We start from the raw sequence: 8,768 nt of genomic DNA, 5'->3' as shown, positions 1-8,768 counted from the left end.
TCCCCAGATCCCGTGTCTCATTCATTCATTCAAGTGTTAAATGAGTGTCCTCTCTGTGACAGTCAGTCCTCTGGGCAGTGCTGTTAGAACAGTGAAAGAAATAAAAGGCACAAGAGAAAAACCCTCTTGTCATGATGCTTACATTTCAGCGGGAGAACCAGACAATAAACAAAATATATGGTGTGTCAAAGTGGAAAGTGCTAGGAAGAAAATAAAGGAAGCAAAGGGGACCAATAAGACTGTTGCGAACTCAGTTTTAAATAATTTGGTCAGGGAAGGTTGGTAAGTGAGAAGGTTGTATTTGAGGGAAAAGCCAAAGAATATGAAGAGCAAATTCACCATGCAGAATTCAAGGGGGAAAGTACTTGAAGCAGAGAGAATGGCATGTGCAAATGCTCTGAGGCGAAGCAAGCCTAGCACATTTGAGAATGGCTGGAGACAAAAGAACAAGAGAATCAAAGAAATGAGGTCAAAGAGGGGGTGAGTTGAACAAGGAGTAATAAGATACATATATAGTGTGCTTGCTAGCTGTTTTTTCCATACCTTTATGATCTAGAGAGAATTGTCACTGCAATTTGGATACTTGCGTATGTAAAGTTAATAAAAAGATCAGGAACAAGTGTAAGTGTTTATGGAGCTGCAAAGAGCCCATCTAGACATTTTCAGTGCATTGCTTTGAATAAAGCTATGTTTAAAAACAAAGTCAAATCTTTGAAAGCAATGTCAAATTTTGGGTAGAATGGCAGAACTGCATAATAGGAATTGGGAAAAAACAAAACAAAAAACTTAGCCCGTTAAGCTGGAATCCTTTGAGGAAAATATATATTTTGAAGTTGTCTTTAATTGAGAAATAGGCTAAATAAGCTTTAAGGAAAAAATTGGGGGGAAAATATTTAAATTATGTGTATTATGAATACATTTCAAAAAAGCCTTGCAGCCTAGTTTGTTTATAGATACTATCTTGCTTTAGGGAGTTAACAAAGTTAAAAAAAGAAAAAACATATAAAAAGAAGAAGAAAATGGACTTGGGGAATTACACATACATTTATTAACTTATGTCATTTAGGTTATCTCACCTGTACATGTTTTTGTGTGTATGTATGGGGTGAGATTTTACATATAAAAATTCTCATGTCCATGAAGCATTGACTAAATAACACCTTGTGGTTAATGATGGTAGTACATAGCAGCGATTAAAGCTCAGCTACAAGTTGCTTGACTATATTAAAGTTTTTGACAGCCATAGCAGTATCACAACCTACCCAACAATTAAGAATGTCACATGCATGAAATCACAGTTGTATAGAATTATGAGAAGATACTCATTAGTCCATCAGGATATTTTAGTTAAGGAAATTACTAGAGATATCAGGTGAGCTGGACCTGAAGAAAGTACCAGATGCTAGAACTCCCAAGCCCCCATGATTAATGGGCCCAGGATAAGAAGAGATTGCTGGTTTCTTGAAGCTTCCTTGTTAAGAAATGATATGGAGGTGGCATGCATTCCGATGACAATTGAATTGATTTGATGCACTATGTATGATTAAGGATTTGATGTCTTGCATAAAGTTAAGAACGAGGCTGGGCAGTGCTGGCTCACATCTGTAATCCCAGCACTTTGGAAGACTGAGGTGGGAGAATCGCCTGAGGCCAGGAGTTCAAGACCAGCCTGGGCAATGTGGTAAGACTCTGCTATATTAAAGTTGGCCAGGCGTGATGGTGCACACCTGTAGCCTCAGATACTCAGGAAGCTAAGACAGGAAAACTGCTTGAGCCCAGGAGTTTGAGGCCTCAGTGAGCTATGATCATGCCACTGCATTCCAACCTAGGTGACAGAATGAGACCCTGTCTCTAAAAGAAAACAAAAAATAAAGATAAATTTTAAGTTAAGAATTATTTGATAGAGAGTCAGGAGCAGTGATTCATGCCTGAAATTCCAGCACTTTGGGAGGCCAAAGCAGGAGGATCGTTTGAGCACAGGAGTTCGAGACCAGCCTGAGCAATATAGGAAGATCCCATCTCTACAAAAAAACTTGTTTTTTCTTCAGCTTTTATTTTAAGTTCAGGGGTACATGTGAAGGGTGTGCAGGTTTGTTATATAGGTAAATGTGTGCCATGCTGATTTTGCTGCACAGATCAACCCATCACCTAGGTATTAAGCTTAACATGCATTAGCTACTTTTCCTGATGCTCTCCCTCCCCACAGGTCCCTGACAGGCCCCACTGTGTTGTCCCCCACCACCCCACCACCACTGCCCCATCTGTGTGTTCTCATAGTTCATCTCCCACTTATAAGTGAGAACATGTGGTGTTGGGTTTTCTGTTCCTACATTAGTTTGCTGAGGATAATGGTTCCCAGCTCCATCCGTCTCCCTGCAAAAAGATGTGATCTCAATCTTTTTATTGCTGCATAGTATTTCATGGTGTATATGTACCACATTTTCTTTATCCAGTCTATCATTGATGGGCATTTGGGTTGATTCCATGTCTTAGCTGTTGTGAGTAGTGCTGCAATGAACATACACATGCATGGTATCTTTATAATAGAATGATGTATATTCCTGTGGGTTTATGCCCAGTAATAGGATTGCTGAGTCAACTGGTATTTCTGATTCCAGATCCTTGAGGAATTGCCACACTGTCTTTCACAGTGGTTGAACTAATTTACATTTGAACCAACAGTGTAAAAGCATTCCGATTTCTCTGCAACCTTGCCAGTATCTATTGTTTCTCGACTTTTGAATAATTGACATTCTAACTGGCATGAGGTGGTATCTCTTTATAGTTTTTTTTTTTTTTTTTTTTTGAGATGGAGTCTTGCTCTGTTGTCCAGGCTGGAGTGCAGTGGTATGATCTCAGTTCACTGCAACCTTCGCCTCCTGGGTTCAAGCAATTCTCCTGCCTCAGCCTCCCAAGAAGCTAGGACTACAGGTGTGTGCCACCATACCTGGCTATTTTTTTTATTGTTAGTACAGATGGAGTTTCACCATGTGGGCCAGACTGGTCTTGAACTCCTAGTCTCAAGTGATCCGCTTGCCTTGGCCTCCGAAAATGCTGGGATCACAGGCATGAACCACTTCGTCCAGCCTTCATTATAGTTTTGATTTGCATTTCTCTAATGATCAATTATGTTTTTAATGGGGCTGTTTGTTTTTGTTCTTGTAAATTTGTTTTAATTCCTTGTAGACTCTGGATATCAGACCTTTGTCAAATGAATAGATCGCAAAATTTTTCTCCCATTCTGGAGGTTATCTGTTCACTCTGATGATAGGTTTTTCTTTTTTTTTCCTCTGTGCAGAAGCTCTTTAGTTTAATTAGATCCCATTTGTCAATTTTCACTTTTGTTGCATGGTTTTTGGCGTTTTTGTCATAAAATCTTTGCCCGTGTCTATGTCCTGAATGGTATTGCCTAGATTTTCTTCTGCTTTTTTATAGTTTTGGATTTTACATTTAAGCCTTTATTTCATCTTGAGTTATTTTTTGTATAAAGTAGAAGGAGAGGAACCGGTTTCAGTTCTCTGCATATGGCTAGCCAGTTTTCCCAGTACCATTTGTTAAGTAGAGAATTATTTCTTCATTGCTTGTTTTTGTCAGGTTTGTCAAAGATCAGAGAGTTGTAGGTGAGCAGTCAATTTCTGAATTCTCTATTCTGTTCCATTGGTCTATGTGTCATTTTGTACCAGTACCATGCTGTCTTGGTTACCATAGCCTTCTTGGATAGTCTGAAGTCAGGTAGACTGATGCCTCCAGCTTTGCTCTTGTTGCTTAGGATTGTCTTGGCTATTAGGACTCTTTTTTGGTTCTGCATGAAATTTAACATATTTTTTTATTTCTGTGAAAAATATCAATAGCAATTTAATAGGAATACCATTGAATCTATAAATTAGTTTGGGCAGTATGGTCATGTTCACAATATTGAGTCTTCCTGTCCATGAGTATGGAATGTTTTCCCATTTGATTGTGTCCTCTCCGATTTCCTTGAGCAGTGGTTTGTAGCTCTCCTTGACGAGGTCCTTCACTTCCCCCGTTAGCTTTATTCCTAGGTATTTTATTTTGTGGGCATTGCGAATGGGAATTCATTCATGATTTGGCTCTCTGCTTCTCTGTTCTTGGTATATAGGAATGCTTGTGATTTTTGCACACTGACTTTGTATCCTGAGACTGCTAAAGTTCCTTATTAGCTTACGAAGCTTTTGGGCTGAGCCAATGGGGTTTTCCAGATATATGATCATGTCACCTGCAAACAAAGATAATTTGACTTCCTCTCTTCTACTTAAATAACCTTTCTTTGTTTTTCTTGTCTGATTGCCCTGGCCAAAACTTCCAATACTGTGTTGAATAGGAATGGTGAGAGAGGACGTCCTTGTCCTGTGCCAGTGTTTAAAGGGATTCCTTCCACCTTTTGACCATTAAGTATGATACTGACTGTGGGTTTGTCATCTCTGGCTCTTATTATTTTGAGGTATTTTCCTTCAATACCTAGTTTATTGAGAGTTTTTAACATGAAGGAATGTTGAATTTATGAAAGATCTTTTCTGCTTCTATTGAGACAACCAACTCATTTTTTTGTTTATGTGATGCATTATATGTATTGATTCGTATATGTTGAACCAAGCTTGCATCCTGGGGATGAAGCCAACTTGATCATGGTGGATACGTTTTTGATGTGATGCTGGATTCAGCTTGCCAGTATTGTATTGAGTATCTTTGGATTGATGTTCATCACGGATACTGGCCTGATTTCCGTTTTTTGGTTGTTGTTGTAGTATCTCTGCCAGGTCTTGGTATCAGGACGATGCTTTTCCTCATAAAATGAGTTAGGAAGGAGTCCCTCCTTTTCAATTGTTTGAAATAGTTTCAGAAGAAATGTTACCAGCTCCTCTTTATACCTCTGGTAGAATTAAGCTACAATCCTTCTGATCCCGGGCTTTTTTTTGTAGGCTATTTATTACTGCCTCAATTTCAGAACTCATTATTGGTCTATTCGGGGACTCAACTTCCTCCTGGTTCAGTCTTGGGAGGGTGTATATATCCAGCAATTTATCCATTTCTTCTGGATTTTCTAGTTGATTTGCGTAGAGGTGTTTATAGTATTTTCTGATGGTTTTTCATATTTCCATGGTGTCAGTGGCGATATCCCCTTTATTGTTCCTAATTGTATCTATTTGATTCTTCTCCTTTTTTTCTTTATTAGTGTAGCTAGTAGTCTATTTTACTTTTTTTTTTTTTTTAAACCAGCTCCTGGATTTGCTGATTTTTTGAAGGGTTTTTGATGTCTCTATCTATTTCTCCTCCGATCTTGGTTATTTCTTGTCTTCTGCTAGCTTTGGGAATCGTTTTTTATTTGTGATGTTAGGGTGTTGACTTGAGATCTTTCTAGCTTTCTGATGTGGGCATTTAGTGCTATCAATTTTCCTCTAACACTGCTTTCGCTGCATTCCAGAGATTCTGGTATGTTGTCTCTTTGTTCTCATTGGCTTCAAAGAACTTCTTGATTTCTGCCTTATTATTTACCCAGGAGTCATTCAGGATCAGGTTTTTCAATTTCTATGTAGTGGTGTGGTTTTGAGTGAGTTTCTTAAACTTGAGTTCTAATTTGATTGCACTGTGTTCTGAGAAACTGTTATGATTTCAGTTTTTTGCATTTGCTGAGGAGTGTTTTACTTCAGATTACATATTCAACTATAGTAAGTTCTGTGTGGTGATGAGAGGAATGTATATTCTGTTGAATTTGGGTAGAGAGTTTTGTAGATATTTATAAGGTCCACTTGATTCAGATCTGAGTTCAGGTCCTGAATATTTTTGTTAATTTTCTGTCTCTATAATCTGTCTAATATTGTCAGCGGGGTATTAAAGTCTCCCGCTATTATTGTATGGGAGTCTAAGTTTCTCTGTAGGTCTCTAAGAACTTGTTTAAAGAATCTGGGTGCCCTATTACTGGGTGCATATATATTTAGGATCATTAACTCCTCTTGTTGAATTGAACCCTCTACCATTATGTAATGCCCTTCTTTGTGTTTTTTATCTCTGTTGGTTTAAAGTCTGTTTTGTCAGAAAAGACAAAAAACCCCTGCTTTTTTCTGTTTTCCATTTGCTTGGTAAATTTTCATCCATCCCTTTATTTTGAGCCTATTTGTGTCTCTGCATGTGAGATGGGTCTGTTGAATACAGCATACTGATGGGTCTTGACTCTATCCAGCTTGCCATTTTGTGTCCTTTAATTGAGGCATTTCGCCCATTTACATTTAAGGTTAATGTTGTTATTTGTGAATTTGTTCCTGTCATCATGATGCTAGCTGGTTATTTTGTAGATTTGTTTATGTGGTTCCTTAATAGTGTTCTTGGTCTGTGTACTTCAGTGTGTTTTTGTAGTACCTGGTAACAGTTTTAATCACCCTCATACACTGGAGGTTAAAATCAGCAAAGGTACCCATGCTGCATCGTCAGCTGATGTTTAACAAGAGTGCCATGAATACACAAAAGGAAAATGATAGTCTCTTCAATAAATAAGGAAAATTGTAGATCCACATCCAAAAGCATGTAATTGGAATCTTATCTTACACCATACACAAAAATTAACTCAAAATGGATTAACCACTAAAACATAAGTAATATAACCCTAAAAATCCTAGAAGAAAACATGGAGGTAAAGCTCCTTGACTTTTCTAGGTCCAGGCAATGATTTAATATATCTGACAGCAAAAAGACAGGCAAAAATAAAAAAGCAAAAATAGGCAAGTGGGACTATATCAAACTAAAAATTTTCTGCATTACAAAGGAAACAACCTATGAAATAAAAAGACAACCTAAAGAATGAGACAAAATATTTTCAAATAACATGTCTGATAATGGGTTAATTTCCAACATAAGGAACTCCTATAACTCAATAGCAAAAACAAAAATAACTTGATATAAAAATGAGCAAAGGACCTGAGTACACATGTTTCTCCAAAGACCTACAAATGGCCATGGCCAGCAGATATATAAAAAGATGCTCAACATCACTAATCATCAGAGAAACAGGAATCAAAACCACAATGAAATATCATCTCATACCTGTTAGAATGTCCTTAATCAGTCAATCAACAAAAAAGAAAAGAGTATTGTCAAAGATGTAATGAAAAGGGAACCCTTATCCATTGTTGGTGGAGATGTGAATTAATACAGCTATTATGGAAAATGGAATGGAGTTTCCTGAAAAAAAGAATTAAAATAGAACTGCCAGGCCGGGCGCGGTGGCTCAAGCCTGTAATCCCAGCACTTTGGGAGGCCGAGACGGGTGGATCACGAGGTCAGGAGATCGAGACCATCCTGGCTAACACAGTGAAACCCCGTCTCTACTAAAAAATACAAAAAAAAACTAGCCGGGCGAGGTGGCGGGCGCCTATAGTCCCAGCTACTTGGGAGGCTGAGGCAGGAGAATGGCGTAAACCCGGGAGGCAGAGCTTGCAGTGAGCTGAGATCCGGCCACTGCACTCCAGCCTGGGCGATAGAGCGAGACTCCGTCTCAAAAAATAAATAAATAAATAAATAAAATAAAATAAAATAAAATAAAATAGAACTGCCAAATAATCCAGCAATAACACTTGTGGGTATATAGCCAAAAGAATAAAAATTATAATCTTGAAGAGGTATTTGCACTCCCATTGATTGTAGCATTATCCACAATAGCCAAGATATAGAAACAACCCAAATGTCCATTGAGAGATGAATGGGTAAAGAAAATGCACATATGTATATACAAACATATGAACAAAAGACTATTATTCAGCCTTTTAAAAAGAAGGAAACCTACCATTTGCAGTCATTTAGATGGACTTGAAAGACATGATACTAAATGAAATAAGTCAGTTACAGTAGGACAGATACTGCCTGATTCCTCTCATATGAGGTATTTAACATAGTCAAACATATAAAAGTAGACAATAGAATCCTGGTTACCAGGAGATGGGGAGAGGGATATGGAGAGTTGTTATTCAATGGGAATAAAGCTACAGTTACATAAAATAAGTTCTGAAGAACTGCTGTACAACATAGTGCATAAGTTAACAATAAGGTATTGTGCACTTAAAAATTTTAGAGGATTTTTCTCATGTTAAATGTTCTTATCAAAAACAACAACAAAGGGATAAAAGGAAACTTCTGAAATTGATGGATGTGTTCATTACCTTTATTGAGGTGATGGTAACATGAGTATGTACCTATGTCCAAATTGTATACATTAATTATGTGCCATTTTCTGGATACCAGTTATACCTCAATAAAGCTGGGAAAAATAAATTAAATGACCAAAGGTAAAACATATATAGTATCCAGAAAAGACCACAACAGACTTCCAGTTGTCTTTTCCCTGTGCAGTTGTATAGACAGTGCTTAGTTCTCCCAGCAACAGTGTATGACAATGCATATAGACTATTGTCAACCAGGGAAGGACACTCAAGCCTGGGTGTCCAGAGTTTCTCTCAGAGGTGAGTCAAATAGATATGATTGACGACTGGAGTGGCTAACCTGAGTCTCCAACCCATCCGAAGGCCAAGCTGGTACTGCATGAGCCAAGGCCCACACCATAAATCATATTGTTCACATAGACTGTCTGTGGTAGCCCAAACCCCAAGTAAATAAAGCCGCTTTTATCAAGCAGGATATTCCAAGGGCTTAGACATAGCCTCTTAATAGCCAAGTGTGAAAGAAAATAAAATTTCAGGACCCTGTAAATGTATTATGCCAAAGGAGAAGTTAAGTCCTGGAGATTGAATCACATAGAATGT

This window comes from Rhinopithecus roxellana, chromosome 8 (genome assembly GCF_007565055.1).
Source record: "Rhinopithecus roxellana isolate Shanxi Qingling chromosome 8, ASM756505v1, whole genome shotgun sequence".
Lineage (NCBI taxonomy): Eukaryota > Metazoa > Chordata > Mammalia > Primates > Cercopithecidae > Rhinopithecus > Rhinopithecus roxellana.
This window is presented reverse-complemented; position numbering follows the sequence as displayed.